The 17,062-nt window shown below is 44.3% G+C and overlaps 1 protein-coding gene across 1 annotated transcript in view; it reads right to left on the bottom strand.

Moving 5' to 3' along the window:
* PACRG (parkin coregulated) overlaps positions 1-17,062 on the bottom strand; it is a 435,406-nt gene that overhangs the window by 96,919 nt on the left and 321,425 nt on the right. The window lies entirely within an intron of this gene.

Raw genomic sequence — 17,062 nt, 5'->3', positions numbered from 1 at the left:
GTGGTGGGCCCATGTTTGCTGATCCCGCCCAGACTGTGGGTTCTGGGAGCTGGCAGTGGGCCAGTGTCGGGGTGTCAGGGCACTCAGGACAGTGGGGACACCAGGGCAGTCCCCATCTTCCCAGCACAGTAACCTATAAGAACAGAGTGACCACCCATCTCCCAGATTTAGCCCTTGAAGTCCTACTTCCTGGGAAACTTCTCAGTCCCAAGTAAACAGGGATGGCTGGCCACCCTATTACAAAGCAACCCAAAACAGGACTAGTAAAAGAACGTTCAAACTATGGAAGACTTGTAGTGGTTGGTGGTTTATCCATTATTATTATTATTATCAGGTGTCCTCACTTTGAGCATTATGAGGTTAACGTCTGACCTCACTTGGAGCAAAGAGTCCTGCTCCGGTCCTACCAATACATCTGGAATCTGCTCATGAAATTCAATCTTCCCTGCTCTCCTACTCATGGCCGTGTGTTGTTCGGAAAGTATGCATGCACTGAGAAGTATGTGACACGTGCCCACGTTCATGCCCTTGGTGGGTGAAATCCAAGGTTAACAGTATTTGCCTGAGAGTGAGGTCATACAAATGCTATAGATCATGGAATCAAACATCACATAGACAGTAGGACAGGGGGTGTACATGCGGGCGCGTCTGTGTGTGTGTGTGTGTGTGTGTGTGTGTGGACTGTAGGGTCTTTTCCGTATTAGAAAAAACAAAATTAGCTGTCTTATTCTTTTCTATTTTTAAAAATAGAATCTATATGTAGACTCAGAACTGGTAAAGATAAGTAGAAGATCCCCCTGTTTCTTAGTCTTTATAAAAGCAAATTTCTTCCCTGGCTGCCCTTCCAAGTTTACATCTCTGACAACATTTTAATATTAAAATATGAACACTGTGATTTTCTATTCGTTAATGGCCAAATGTTTTATATGCTTAGGCAAGTATATGTATATATATATACTAATAAGGTATATACTAATTATATATATATCATGCCATTTAACATTTAAAATGTTGGTACCATTGCTATATACAGTAATATAACTATAGACATATACTAGCTATAATACACACATATCCCTAACTGTATAATGTGTGTGTACACACATATGTATGTATACACATATGTATGTACACACACATGTACGTGTATGCAGACCTCACAGGCCAAAGAACCACATGACAGGGAGGTGTTAGGAGCCTGAGAGGCACCCAGCTTGTGGCTGAGGTGAGGCCCTCTGGGCTACACCACTTGGTGTGAGTCCTGGGTCTGCCATTTTCTCCCTTCGTGACCATGGCCTAGATGTCTGATGGCTCAGTGCTTCCTCATCAGCCAATGGGAATAATAGTGGCTCCTTTATCGGGCTGTTAGGAGCCGTAAGGAATGAGACACACACAGCGCAGCTTCCTTCTCAGCACGCTGGCTGACAAACCCCCAGGGAGACTTCAGTCCCGTTGAAGGTCCTGTGATGAAAGCGGATTACAGTTGCCGGTGGATCCAATGCCAGGACCAGACTGCAGCTCAGCTGAGGGCAGGAAACGTCTCATCACTCAGTCCTTTAAGCTCTCAGAATGAGGTCGAGTGCGTGTGATATCACCAGTGTTCATGTCCTTATTCATTCAACACATGCCTATTATGCCCTTACTACTGCCCAACTGTGTGGCAGGTGCTGCGGTGTCACTGTCACCAGTGAGTGTGGCACACACTTCCTGCAGCTCAGTGCTGAGGCACGGTGGGCTCTGCGGCATCCTGGCCCCACCCGCCCCCACTGTGTGTCCTGGGGTAAGTTCCTCAATATCTCTGTGCCTGACTTTCATCATTTGCAAGGTGAGGACAATAACGCCGTTCAGCTGACGGAGCTGTGAGGACTGTGTGATGAACAGTTTACATACCCGGAAACAGGAAGCGAGCTCAGAGCGAGCGCTCGTGCGTGCTAACCACTACGGAGATGGGGCTAGTGCTTATTTTCTTGTTACAATCTGGTACTTGCCGCTGTGTTTTGAACAAATGATTAATGAACCACCTAACTCTGAAAATAATGTTTTCTAATGTACTCAGCTATCTTGACTCCCTATATGAGCAAAAAGGCATTTCTCACAATCAAAACAGATAGTATGAATTATACTAAAATACTAAAACTCATTTTAATGAATAAATAATTCCTCTCATTTGGTCAAAACATATGCTACATTGAAAGACCAGATAAAAATGGCCGTTTCAATAAAGAAAGTGTATTCCTGGATAAAAGTTTTTCCATTCATTCTAATTTCCCTTGAGACATTGGCACATAGCATGGAGCTGGGAGAGAGTCACAGAGAAATACACTTTCTTTGCAATATTAATAAAGTCTATCTTTGTCCAGTGGCTTTTAGGTTTCAAAATGCTTAATAAGGCATCATAACTTTGTGTTTTTTACTTTGTGCATCTGACATGGACTGGACAGCTAGTCTTTTTCATTCCATTTTGATGTGGCTCATTCTATGTTCCTTTGAAAGATAAGGTAGCCCGTGCTCTGCGTCCTTCTCTTGACAGTTCCCGTAAAATAGAAGAAAGAGAGAAAATTTAAAATAAGAATAGATAATAGACACCAGTTTCCTAAGGACAGAAGGTGAATGGGACTCTATTTTGATGATAGACCTCTACACAAAGGTGCTTACAGGTGGTATTTTCTTCCTCCTTTATAGCTAAGGGTGATTTCAAAATAGATCTGCGCACCTGAAAGCCCTGAAAATGTCTGCAAGAGATGAGAACTGATTAGCGCTGATGGAGAAGCAGTTCTTTTTTTTGACACTAAACATGGTCATGTTTATTTCAAAATGTAAAGTGGACTCCATATTAACAAATACTTTTAACATTGAATGTAGAAAAATGACTGTGCATGTTCTAGGAAGACCGTTTACTAAGAATCAGGGCAAAGGTAGTCTTTCACCTGTAGGCCACTGATAAAACAATCTAGGAGTAGGAACAGCCTCATGGATATCGTGTGGTCTTGAGGGAGGGAAAGAGAAGAGTTGATAAAATCGGGAAGAATTTTCTACTCTCTTTTCCTCACTAGGGCCTTAAAATAAAAAATCTAAAATTGAAAACTACACCATCACACACATCACTGGTTTCTTTCTCTAATCTTTTGGATTAGAATCACTAGTTAGTGGCCACAGTCAAAAGCTGGAAAAAGGTACCCAGTATGAATCTAGGTCATATTACTCTGGTTGGTAATGGTTTCATGAGGCTCCTTGGGGTTCAAGCAGGAGCTGCCACAGTTTATGCTTAAAGCTCAGGCACAACCACAGTATCATTAGGTGGAGAATTGAAGGTACTGAACGATGTCAACAGCCCGCCTCCTCTAGCGCTGTCTAGACTTCAGTCCTTCCGGTGCTCTTTGTATAAACCTATCATCCAAACTGCCTGCCTATGGTGCGGCCCCTGTACCCTCTGGAGCTGGGGTTGAGGAGACACATTAGCCAGGCAGCTACCAGGCCTCTCACTCATGGAGAGAACCCATTAAGGGAACCCATACGGCCACTTTTTTCTGCAAACACTCAAATGAAACTATCTCAAATATTTGGAGTTCCTTGTCCTAATTATAATAAATGATAGAGAACTGCTTCAGAAAGGGACAAAGATAGACCCTTCTCAGATCAGCCTCAAGTGGGAGCGGAAAACGCCAGCCCTCGGTGCCTTCAGGGAATGGAAAAGATCCTTCCTTGGCTACTCCTTGCTTCCTTAGGTCTTTTCTCAGAAGACGTTACTTTCCAGGCTATAGTGAGTGAAAGAAGTTTTCAATCCAAAAGCCACCGCTGCAGCTCTGGCTTTCAGGAAGTTTCTGGATGGCTTTGATCCACTCAGTGCGCTCCTTGGCGGTGGCCGCTTGCAAGAAATAGTGAATTTCATCAGCCGTGATGATCTCAGAGAGGTTCTCTTCTTCACTTGCCATCTGAGTTGCTCTCCACTGAAGTCACCACACAGCCTCTCAAGCGAATCGCTCCCAGAGGGTCTTCCCCCCAGCAGGGTCATAGTAGTGCAGATTGGCAGGATCTTCTCTCAGAATGAACTTCCTCACTTTCCAGTTTTTCCTCCTATGGCCCTGTTTCAGTAAACATCCCTGCTTGATAATGACCCCTCTGAATTCTTCTTTCAGAATAATATCATCATCACTGGAATTCTCTTCACAGAAGAACCCACTGTCTGGAAAGTAGTAGAAGCATCAGGGTTGTCCAGGAAAGGATTGTCAGCAGTTCCACCCACTGCACTCTTAGACAGGCTGCAGGTACCCTTCATGGAGCTGCGACGAGGCAATCATGAAGCCTTCCTGGCGATTCCGAACAGACTGGTTGGAAACCAGCCAGTCGAAGACACAGTTACCTGTGAAGCAGTGATTAAAAATCTTCTTATCCTTCTCTAGGTTTAGTTCTTTTATTCCTTTTTCAGTATCGTTCATGGATAGATACAAAGCACCTAAGTCAATGGTTTCTGGCAGTCGAATGGGTCTCCTGGTGGATTTTCTAGCAAACTTTTGGCCTCCTTCAATGCATTTAATGGCCTTCTTGATGTCCCGAACCCAGCAATCTCTCTCTTCCAGGAAGGCTGCCTGGAAGAAGTGGTCCTGCTGTTTGGTCGTAGTGATCTTAAACACAAACATCCTTTTGCCGAAGTCCTGACAAGGGCTAGTCAGAGAGCTTCCTTTCAGGGGGATCATTCCTTTGGGGCTGTTGTCACTTTTCTTCTTATAGAATTCAATTCCATCTTCTAACAATACAACCCACATGCGTTTCCAGGTGTTGAACACACTCCCCATAATATCCTCAGGGTTCATCCATGTTGTAGAGCATGTCAGAATTTTCTTCCTTTTTAAGGCCAAATAATATCTCATAATATGTGTCATGTCCCGCACGACATGAGCAGTGGGAAAACGAGAGAGGGCAGTGAAGGGTTAAGAAATAAAAGAAACAGCAGTCAAGAGTTAAATGAGTGTGGGGCCAAGGGTCTCCAGCCTCGTGAACTAAGAGCCGAGAAGCAGTTCTAACTGTATTCGAAGGAAAATTTCTTCCTGTGAAAAACCCTAAATGTCCACTAATTAGATATGTAATTTTATTCTGGTGGAAAGGAAAGTATATTGAAGATTTTAGGTTCAAGTTTTTCAAAGTTCAAAAGAAGAACCACAGATTCAACTGTTTTTCTCTACCTCAGTTTTCTCCCTCCCTCATAGCTTGCCCATTTATATTTTCTATCATTTATCCACTTGGCAAACCATCTTCCATGTGTCTGTTTGCCTATCTACCCGTCTATGTATCATCTATCTATCTATCTATCTATCTATCTATCTATCTATCTATCTATCTATCTATCATCATCATTTAAAAAGCATAATAAGGTTTAAATGGGGGCTGAGGAGAGGGCAGCATGGGGGGCAGTGAGGGCAGGCCTCAGCGTCTGACAGTGTGGCATTTCTTAGTCATTTTTCCTCAGCAGTTGAGTCTGCATGGAGCACTGATATCAGTGGAACCCCTTACTATTTTCTGTCACCATAAACAAGTCTGTAATGTGTATTTCCAGGAATATTTTATGACTAGAACAAAGAAGTTACAGGAATTGAAAACACTGTGTTTTAAGGACACATGGCAAGAGAAGAGGAGGGGCGTTCGATGTTCTTCTTTGCTGGATCCGTGTCCTGATAGATTTCACGGCCCAATTTATAACGTAAGTAGACCCAAACTCCACCGATGGTCTCGAAATGTGGTGGGGATGGGGGATGTGTGCAGTTAAAAGTTTCTCTAGCAACACTCTCTTTGGATTCAGTGGCTTCAAGATTAGATCAAGACGCAAGGAGTTTTAAAGGAAATCAACAATTAGCCAACACAATTTGTAGTTCATTATAAAGAAATACGAGAACAATCCGACGTCAATCACATGTGCAGGGTGGAGGACCAGAGCATCCCTAACTACTCTGTATTGGGTGGACAGAGATCCCTTCAGCTGTTACCTTGGAAACAGGGCCTCATTCTGCACACAGAGAGAGCTAAGGGTCAGTAGAAGGGGACTCCCTCTGGAGGTCAACTCTCAACCAAGATGCAGGTTGAAGAGGACCAGAGTCCCTGGAGGGCAGGTGAGTGGCGGGGGCCCTGCTCAGCAGCCTGCAGACGTTAATTTCGAAGAGCAATGCTCAGGATACCCCCCATATGCCCGATGCCTACCTTGTGCATTGATGACAAAGAAGGCCAGGTACAGAGGGAGGAGAAGGAGATGAGGAGGTAAAAAGAGAGGAGAGAGTGGAGTGAGAACAGAGAGACTGAAAGCGAGGCCGAGTGTGCTGGGCTCGGAACAGGCAGCATAGTTCCCAGTGGCCCAGCAGGCCTGCACACCCTCATTTTCACGACTAATTTTAGTAGCTCTAAAATACTTGGACGTTGATGCCTTTACACACAGGCTATTTGGATGAGTGAAGCAACCACGGCTTAAAAAAAAATACCTCTTCAGTATAGGTATGCCACCATGACTACCAAACATTGTGAAACCTCCGGCTGACTCCATCCATCCAGGGGACAACTGGTGGCGATGACCCCTGTCAAGCCTGCCTAATGCCTGATGGGCAGGCAGCATGTGGCCGCAAGCATCCTGGAGCCTCAGAACCGCCAGCCCCGGGTGCCAGGGGGTTCTCAGGAGCCCTGCTGGGCAAAATAAAAACAAAGATGTGAAGGGAAGGAGGGAGGGTGAGAGTTAGAAAGATATTAAAAAACTGAGGTCTAGGGCATCAAAAGTAAAAACGGCCCACTTAGGGAAGGGCCACTGGCTTTTGGAATCTCTTGCCGTAGAAAGGTGAGTGGAGTCTTACAGCTTTAAAGGGAGTCTCTACCACAGAGGGCCTAATCTGACTAACATTAAGCAATAATGTCCTAATCTGACACGAATTTAAAGAAGTCTCTGATTTTCTATGTTTTCTGACCTGTTTAAACTACACATGATATTTAAAATACATTTTATTTGAAATAGGAATACTTTCAAAATGTGATGTCTGGGTACAGGCTTTAACATTTAACTGAGTATGAAAACTTTAAAAATTATCTTTGAGGAAAAATCATCACATTAAATAATAAAAGATTAAAAAATAGCCCATGAAACTGCTCAGCTAAAAGCCCACGGGTCCATGTCTCATTTGAGTTTCCTCCCAGCTCTTGGGGAAGATTACAATTGCACATGTTTCACATAAATGTCTCGATTCTTAAGGATTGTCTGTCCCGAAGCTCCTGACCTGAGAGCCCCAGGAAGACCTGCCTTGTTAATAGGTCCCACACTTTGTAAGAGAATTTGGAGCAAGCCACGTTGAATAATGGGGAAAATACTGACTCTGACCCTGACCCCTCACACATTGTCTTAAAAAGTTTAAATCAGCCCTTGAAAACAAATCAAACACAAAACTAAAGGGTTTTCTTCTATGTGTTTGAAAGACCGACAATCATTTTTATCCCCTCAACTTAGGTGAAGCCTCGTGGAAACGGATAGAGCAACGGAATATGTTCTAGACTTTGATATTCATAAAAATATAAAGTGGCAAGGTAAGGCTCTTTGTAGAATTCATTTGAGTTAAAGCCATCAGATGTCCTATCAAGAAATATATTGTAATTTTTTAAACCAGGAAAAAACAAACAAACAAGCGTTGCTATTTATTAGGTTACAATAGAAAGGTTTTGTCTCCCCAGGCTTTGGGATTAGGCTTTGAATCGCATCATACTGAGAAGTCTTGGGCATTTGGAAAAAATGGAGCTCCCAGGAGCAGAAACGTTGTGTCAGCTCCTCTCTGCAGCACAAAACCTAGTGACAGCCGCACGCTGCAAAGTTACAGACGTCTGCTCCTGTCTAACACTTGACAAATGCTCCCAACACACCTGACCTGGGGCCCAACAGGCATAGCCAGCCTGTTAAAAAGGGACAGACACATACTAAAATAAAATATACTTTCATTAAGTCTAAATATAGTGCCCTATAAGCCATACCTATTGCAGAAATCCAGCTTTATATACTGTAATAAAAAAATGTATTTAAAATGAAATAAACACCTTAATTCATGCTCATCTGGAGACACACACACCAAAGTTTAAATGTTTAAAAACAAGGCCATAAAGACATTTTTATGGTTGATAACAAACTACAAATTTGTCTGGGGAAAAAAAAATCATTAAATGTTTGACAAAAGAGCTGTGATAAGAGATAAAGAACAGAGTATTCTCTGTCTAAAGAACCAGAGGGGGAAATACAGCCCGTCCCCAAGCCCACATTTTCAGCTATGTGTGCTATGATTACAGTTATAAACAATGGGTACTGTGTCAGCGAAGAGAAAAACAAACAATAGGTCTTTTTCTGAGAGTATCTGTAGGAAGAACATACAAAGTAGTCAACAAGGGAACTGAACCAATCCTTGTATTCTTTGTAAAAATAATACTTGAAGAGTCATTTGCAAGAATGTTGGTATTCTGTCCCACTGCAAGGCTTACTTTCCTTCATTCACTATAGAACGCTTCCCGACTTGCACCTGGTTTGACCAGCAGTCAGCTGGCTTCTCAGGATTCTCCCTGTGTTCCCTCCAACCCCCAGAGCCTCTGTGGACAGCTGCACAACTGTGTTTTCTTTCGTTATGAAAGCAAGCTTGTGACATCCTTTGCTCGATTCAGTTAAAAACGGAATTAATTGAAATCGATTCAACACATACTCCCCCGGTGCTTACCGGGTTGAAGGCACTGCTGGTTTGGGACAGGGTTCCCAAGGGGAGTGGAACATAGTTTTCAAAAAGCTTCCAGTCTAGCTGGGGGGATAAGAGGAGCCTCACGTAAGGCAGCGAGGCAGGAAGTATATTGCGCAAGGGAGACGATGAAGTATTCGGTCAGTTTAGAGGTAGGGAGATGGATGGGGCTGTTGCTGTATCAGAGATGGGGTCACCTGGGAACAGCCCTGAGGCACAGAGGGTTTATGGTTGGAGGTGGGAGTGGGGACAAGGCGGCATTCTGTCGATGGACAGAGCGAGAGAGTGTGGAGTGTGGGCTCCCAGTGCGCACCTGTCTGACACACTCATAAACCCTAGAGCTAAGTCACCTTCTAAACGACCTGGCTGCCTTCACTCTAGAGAGGAGCCAGCTCTGGCCAAAAAGGGGGAGTGACTTCCCACAGATAACGGCACAAAAGTGGCCAGCAGCAGGCCTCAGGACAGACTGGAATAGTGGCAGTCAGACAGAGAGACACAGGGACCGGACCAGGATGCTAGCCCTGAGATCCAAAATGTGGATTGGGGCGGACACCTGGTAGCAGGCGAGGGCGTGGAACTGGAGATGTGGAGGGCAGAGAAAGGAGGGGCCACCTGACACCTGGGTGGGACCAGGGAGGGTGTTTAACCAGAAACGTGCCTCAGAGGCTGGGAGGGGGTTTGGTTTGGAGGGTGTGAAGGGACAGTGGCTGTTTAGTTTGTTTATTATTGCATTGTTGAGTTATGAGTGTCCGCCCAGATGGAAAGGCTTTGGAAAATGTGCTCAGGTTTTATGCTGTTTTCCTGGACTAAGAGGTTAATTAATCACCCTCTTCTTTAACTTGAATCCGAGGAATATTTTCTTCAAGACATTGACATGATGATATGAAAGTAATATTTTAAATTCAATATTCTTGTAAGTGTCAAATAGGGAAATTTCTATTTGGGTTATTTCAGAGGCTCAAAGAAACTGACAAGAGATGTCGGGCAATCGGGACTTTGTTGGGGAAGGCAGCCCAGGTGCCTGGGGAAGCCCATTGGTAATTGCCTATGTGACATCTTCAGCAAAAGACAGAAGCAGATGGAAATGGCAGCGGAAGAGGCTAAGCTGGTTTTGGCTTGTCCTTTGGGTGAAGAGAACAGATGAGTGGACTTAACACAAGAGAAGGAACCCTGGACTTTCGTCCGATTCTAGGTCCAGGCTCCGACGGGCATTTGGCTGAGGATGTAAAACGCAGGGGGGCCAAGTTTCTTCTCATCAGCTTTTATTCCTGTTAATAATTTTGATCTTTGAAGTCCAATCAGAATAAAAGTAGAAAGTAGATCCTTTTTGCCTTTTCTAAGAACAAAAGTTCAGATTTCAAAGGAGAGCGCATTCCTTCAAAGTCCCTCGTGCTGTTCTGTGGGGCCTTTAGATGGTTTTCAGATATGTGACCTTCAAAATGACTTCCGTTCACCCGGCTCTTTGCTTCCGAGCCCAAGTGCCTTCCTGTGGGGCCCGTGTGAACACTTGAGCCTGACGCCACCCTTCGCCTGTACTAGAGCTCTCCTTAGTTGGCATCTTACCTGAGAAATCTCATATTCAAACATTTGGCTCGGGGCAGGCTCTTGCTGACCGGGTCCCATCCTTATGATGGTGCTTAAGAAGAACCAATGTACTTGTTGATGTTTAGGGACTTTGAGTTTAGTCGAAGAACGTTTTATACCTTCATTTAAAATTCTATTTGTATCATATTTCGGCAAGTGTTCCGGCTCCTAATAGGCTATTGATAAGCCGTTGCTGGCAAGGTTTACAGATTAAAAACTTTCTGTTAGGGTGTCCATGAACTGTTTTTCCTCATTTTCCAATTTCTGAGAAGGGAAAAGCAATTTAATGTAGTTGGGGCACGTTGCATTATCAAGACCTGCATTAGTAACCAACTTTCTTCTATTGCTGATGGATCTTATCAACTCAGAGTCATCTTGCTTATATTTGGATTCTCTTAGTTTCACTTTACGTCGATGAATTCTGCTGCATGGGTAGTGTCACCAGCTCTAACTACAGAAATAAGCGACAGGCCACCTGGGAGTCTGACCGTGCAGGCAGTAAGGGAGCCTGTCCTGGGGGACCATTGCACCCCCATTTGCATAAACTGGGGACCGTGAATGCAAGCCCTTGTCAGTCACCGGCTCGGGGCGCATGGCACGGGGAGCCACTGATTTTCTATTGATGCGGATGGTTTCACAGCTGCAGTTAAAAACACTTTCACAAAACTCATTTGTATGTTTTTTTCCCAAAGAAACCAAAATGGAGTTAGCTCGCTGGGAGGGTGGGACGTAAAACTTTCTAACAGAAAACGAAATGGAATGTGTTGCTGTTTCACACAGAAGGGAACATGGGAGAGACTGGCCATCTGTGAACTAAAAGTGTTGACTGAAGCACTTGCTCCAATAAATGATTTTCAGGGGCGGTACGCCTCTAGGGGTGTCAGATAATAAGTGTGCAGGGCACGAAGCATCTAACTCACTCCTGTCATTCTCCAGTACCTCACAGAGTAAGTGCCAGGCCAGCACCGGACACTTCTCTTTTTCCCACTGATCGGTAAGCAATTCTTCAGACACGGTGCTAACCCATTGGCTAAGTGCTCACTTACAGATCTGAGTCGCCGAGAACCTGACGCCGTCATTACAGCTCTTAGCACTTATGACCAGACTTCCCATCAGCACATCTCGTGCCTGACTCCTCTTCGAAGAAACTGTTAGACGTAGAACTTAGTGGTACAGAGAAGGCTCTCTTTGATCATACAAAGGGGCTTTGTACACGAATTATAAAGCTTCATTTTAATTTGTTTGGGCAAACTGTTTTCTGCAGTGTCATTCCATTTCACAACTTCGATGCTGTTTTTACAATTACCTGCTCATATCTCGTTAGGCAGGAAGGGATGGTCTCTGCCGTGTCAAAGGAAGGTATGTTGATTGCTTACAAGATGACTAAAAATGCAAAAGACATTCTTCCGAGTTCTAGCATGCTGCCCTTAATTGTTCATAGTAAATATGTACAAAGGAGTTGCATTTAGAAAGGCTCTAAGCATCATGTTTGCTTTACAAAAGGAATCCCTTCCCCACTACTGAATGATACCCGGGTAGACAACGACAACTAATTTTCAGATCTCAGATACAATGCAAGACCAACATACAAAGCTAGACACCAAGAAAATTGCAATTGCAACTACAGAGGGGGTTTGTGGTGCAGATTATGTAACCAACATGAAACTAGACAAAGCGTGAGAAGGGCTATTTAAAGAAAATGGTGAGGCTTCCCCGTAGAACCACAGAATCAAAGACTCTTCACATTTCCAAGCTTAGGGGACCCCTGAGCTCACAGGCCAATCCTGTGGTCTGAGCCCTGTTTCCCAAGGGAGGGGCTCTCACACCTACAAAGCGGGTAGACTGGAAGATGGCATCAAATCAGAATTTTATCAAGGTCACCTCTTAAAGAGTACATTAGATTTTCTACTGTTTTTGTTTGTTTTGTTTTTGCAGGGGGTGTGTTGGGGGGGTTGCTTAAAACATGTATTCCTTGATTCAGTGCTACCTATCATCATTTTGATCAGGCACAGGGTTTTGGCATCAACTGTCATCCAAACTATTTACGCAGTAGCAAATCAGCTCCACACTGACTAAACATTTGGTTAATGCCTACTATGTACAAGCCAAAGAACATAATGATTTGGGAGAGCTTTCTCTCCACAAAGAGAGATTGATTTAGGGCCGATCTCCCTGATGGTATGAAGCAAGCCAGGGCTCTTTGCACAGATCACATAATTCCATGCAGGAAAATATTTTCATCCGAATGCACACAATCCAACCTCGCTGAAAAACAACAACTGGAAGTTTGTTTTCCCCAAAGGAATCCCGGAATGAGGCTTTGGGTTTGGAGAGGCAGTGCCATGGCTGTGAGGATGCATTAATGCGGGAGAGGGCGTGGGGTCTCGGTTAGGAGACATTTACCTGCTGTCCAGGAGGCAGATGGCGAGCATCTGAACCCAGGAGGAGGCAACGCAAGGACGGCATGAGCGTCTTCTCAGGTGGAGTGCCCAGGGCCAAGTGCGCTGACTGAGTGTGGGCAGTGAGGGAGCGGATGGTGGCCAAGATTGCTCTGAGGGTCCATCAAGGTGGCTCAATGATCAGTTTATTAATAAATACTGGGCATGCAATAGGAGGGGTAGACATGGGGAACAGACAATGAATTCAATTTGGGCCATACTGAATTCGCGGTGTCGAAAGCGAGTTTGGTATTCAGGAGAGAATGGGCTTGGGAACCCTGGAGTGAAGTGGACGAAGCTTCCCAGGAGTGTGTGCAGCTAACGGCCTGGGGAGCATCAGTGACTACAGGGCAGGCGAGGGGATCAGTCAGACAATGGCATGAGGAGAGAAGGAAAGGGGAAGTGGGCACCGATCAAAGTGGGGAGTGTCAAGCTGTCAAGGAGTCAGTGCCTGGTATTGACCATCCTGGAGTACTGAGTTGGGGTGGGGACTGGGGAGGATTAAATGCTTCCTGTTGGTGCCAGCCAGGAGCTGGACAGAATGGCACCTCCAGGCAGGGAACAGAGAGGTGATTAGTGGGTACTTGCTGAATGGAATTGAATCCTATCAAACTAAACCCAATCGAGGGAATGCCATTTTGGGGTCCACGGGATGGGTGCCAACCAAACGACTGGACCCAGTTAGGTGGTCTGGGGGCTCAGAATCCGGAAACTGAGTTGAGAGACATAAAAATAAAGAACGAAAGTTCATTCTGCCCTCCTGCTCTGTCACAGTGAAGTTCATTTCCATCATGGCTGCACCTGAGCTAAGGTGGTCGCTTCGAATTTTATGTGATATTTCAGGTGGGATTAAACTGGTGACCTAGTAATATCCTCCAGGATCTTATCAGGTCGTGAGGGGAAGATAACGAATCTGTGACTAGCCCACCAGTTCATATCGTGGGCACCTGATTTCTTCTTTCCTTGAAGGAGTGCTTTGATCATCGAGTATTTTCCTAAAAATTGGCTAATGCCTTTGCAGTGGAATGTATTGATTATTAAAGCAAAAGCATTGAACATCGTTAAGCCCTGTTCATTTGAAAAATCTAAATTACTTATGACCACCCTATACTATCCTACCACTCCGCTCAGGATGAATTTCAAATCCATGCTTCGGGACGCCCTAACAGGATGGACCTCCGTTACAGGAGTGGTCTGGGCTGTTTTATAACAAGGTCCTCTGATCTTTTTTTAGTTTCATTCTCTATTACAACCCAGGTTTATTCTGGACAACTGTTCCCACTTGCTTTTTTCAGTAGGAACCAGTTGTGACTGCATCCCTCCTGTACCTCCCTCTCTGCCATGCCAGGCGGGGCTGGGTGACAGGAAGTGCGGCCCCTTCCCACGGCCCTGGCTGCTGGTGGCAGTGTCTGCGTCTGTGCTACTGAGCACACGAGCGAAGTTGACTACTCTTTTGGTTTCTTCTCATTGTATGGCCTTCCTGGCTGGCTGTAGCCTGCCCAGCCTTTCAGGTATTAGGCCGGAAAACAAAACACATCTTTAGTGATCTGGCCTCATCGGCACTGTTTGCTGCTTTCCCCTGTGCCCACCAGGTCCCTGAGTGTAAGAAATTGTACCCCTCTTATCGTCCCCACGCACCGGCCCATAGTTGGGGAGCCTGCAGCGCTCTCTTTCAGGAGCAGACAGGGTCCTCTCTCCTTGTGCTTCTAGGCGCCCTTACATAGGTTTCTTTATGCTAATGCTCTAAGTCAGGCCAGGCTCTGTTTCCTCAGCTTGCTGACCTCTCTTGTCCAGTGCTGGAGGATAGCAAGATATGTGAGGCTCTGGATTAACTAGTCTTGGTCCAGAGGATGTTTTAAGGAATTTCATAACTATTTTTTTCCTAAGACTCATTTAGGGACTCACAGAATCTGTACCACTTAGAACAATTACAGGCATTCAACCTGGTGTGGCCAATAGGAATAATACCTTTGTGCGTGTGCATGTGAGTGCACATGCGTGTGTGTGTGCATGTGTGTGTGTGCATGTGCGTGTGTGCCTGTGTGTGCACATTTGTGCATGTGTGTATGCGCATATGCCTGTATGTGTGTGTGCATGTGTGTGGGCGTGCACACTTCTTTTTCCTATTTAGTATTCAAGCTCTTTGCAATTATTAATGAAATACAATATTTAAATTGATTGTAGCATTATGTAGGCACTACCCTTTTCTAACACTTTTTATTATAGTTTGATACTTGAAACTTCACCATCGTTTGTCATGGCCACAGAAAATGTATTGGGGGCAGTTTTATTGAGCTAGCTCTGAGGCACATGTAGAGACTCGGTACAATCTATAGCACTAAAGAAATAATTTATGTACAGGACTTACTAGACACTTAAATAGACTTAAATTGAATAAGAAATGCTACTTTAAAATTTCCAATTTCTCCATGTTCTATTATCTATGATTCTTGCATATTACCACCAGGGTAAATTTTTTTTAAGAAACTGAGCACAAGCAGCTAAATTTGCCCATTGATTTTTGTCTTTTGTCTGCAGTTTAAGCCTAATTTAAAAGGATGGTGAGGAGATTCTATTTTCAACTGGCTGAAGTTCAATAAGAATATAATAAAACACTGTTATAGCAAACTCTTTCACAGTGAGATTTTGGCAAAGCTAAATCTACTTCCTTTCAATGTGCTTCATTTCAGCCAAAATACTGTTCCAGCGAGCGAGGTACCCACGAGAGTGACCAGCTTCCTACAGCACAAGGATTTGTCCACATTTCATTTAGAACCAAATCAGCATTTCATTGCTTTGACTTAAGAATGAAAAAAGGAAATATTTTATAATACAATCAATAAGAAGCATACAGTTTCATTACAGCTACATTTCTATCATAAGCCTGTGTTTTTCTAATTTCAGAAGCACAGTTGATCATTGTAGGCATAGGGAGTTACTTCATTTAATTATTCTTGCTGGGAAAGCTTTGTAATACTTTAGTAAGGCCTGCTGATTAGGTTAGAATCCTAATGGAAAGAGTGACCAGATAACAGATCTCTTTGGGTACAAATGAAGAAAGGGAAATTTGAAAGGTGTTTCTCTCTCTCTCCCTCTCCCCCCACCCCCCCTTTCTTCCCTAGCCCTTCCAACCTTTAAATCTAATGCTTCCCATTGATGGAAGAGCTGACAGGAGGTTTTCAAGGGACACAGGGTGAGGCCTTTAAAATCAGGCGCATCTCTTGCTCTCTGTGTATATTTTGTGTTTCCCTGCTCATCTTCCTAAAACGCTGGGTTTTGTCATATCGCTTCCCTACAAGTTGCCAATCACTTCCCATTGTTTGCAGGATAAAGTTTGTTGGTCACAAGCAATGAAGTTCTGACAAGGTCAGCACTTTTTAGCTGGTCTTCCATGCCCTCCACAATCCCAGAGCGCCTTCCCTCCCCCATCCCTCTCTCCTGCTCAAGGTGACCTTCTCCTGGGGCCAACGTCCAACTCAGTGTCCTCTGACCACACCATGGGAATTTCTGCCTACTGACCCTTCTTAGATTATCCCCCTGATCTCAGATGTCGTCCATCCTCATTCATTCATTCTTTACTCATTCAACCAATATTTTTTGGATCAGCCACATGGTTTCATGGCTGCATTTTCTAAACTATTTAAATCCTACCCATTCTCCAAGCTATGTTTCTTCTACAAACTTCTGTCAGAATCCTCCCTCTTCTGGACTCACCGCACTTGGCCCATCTACCAGTCTCCCCATGCTCGGCAAAGCAGAGGCCCGTTTGGACTGGAGTCAAAACCATCAAGCAAGATTGTGCTCCGCCAATGATGACCTCTATAATCTCCTTGGCCTGAGCAAATCAATGAGCATCTACGAGTTTCGGTTTTCTTGTCAATACAACAGGGATACATTCACATCACAAGATGTACTTATGGAGATGAAATAAGATTATAGAGGTGGAGATTTTCTATTTATGTAAGGAATTATTATTTCATATCTATGTCAACATGTAAATACACATTTTCTTAACTTGGTAAATTAAATACTTTGAAATTCTTTGCAATGAAGCCAGCTAAACATAGAAGGGCTCTGTACCGAGGGCTCTGTTTGGACGGATCAGGGCTCTAGCAAGTGTTTCAGCAGCACGGAGAACAGTGGGGGTTGCTATCACGCTTGACGGCAATAAGCCTCAGTGGCAGCCTTGTTCGGGTCCAAAGACCATTCTCACACCGTGTCTTAACTGAGAACCAGAATAAGTAAAATAAACTATTAATTTAAGCAAAGTCAAAAGTGTTGGGGTTCCTTCCATAACTTCATCCATCTGCT

This window comes from Hipposideros armiger, unplaced genomic scaffold (assembly GCF_001890085.2).
Source record: "Hipposideros armiger isolate ML-2016 unplaced genomic scaffold, ASM189008v1 scaffold_418, whole genome shotgun sequence".
Classification (NCBI taxonomy): Eukaryota; Metazoa; Chordata; class Mammalia; order Chiroptera; family Hipposideridae; genus Hipposideros; species Hipposideros armiger.
This window is presented reverse-complemented; position numbering and strand designations above follow the sequence as displayed.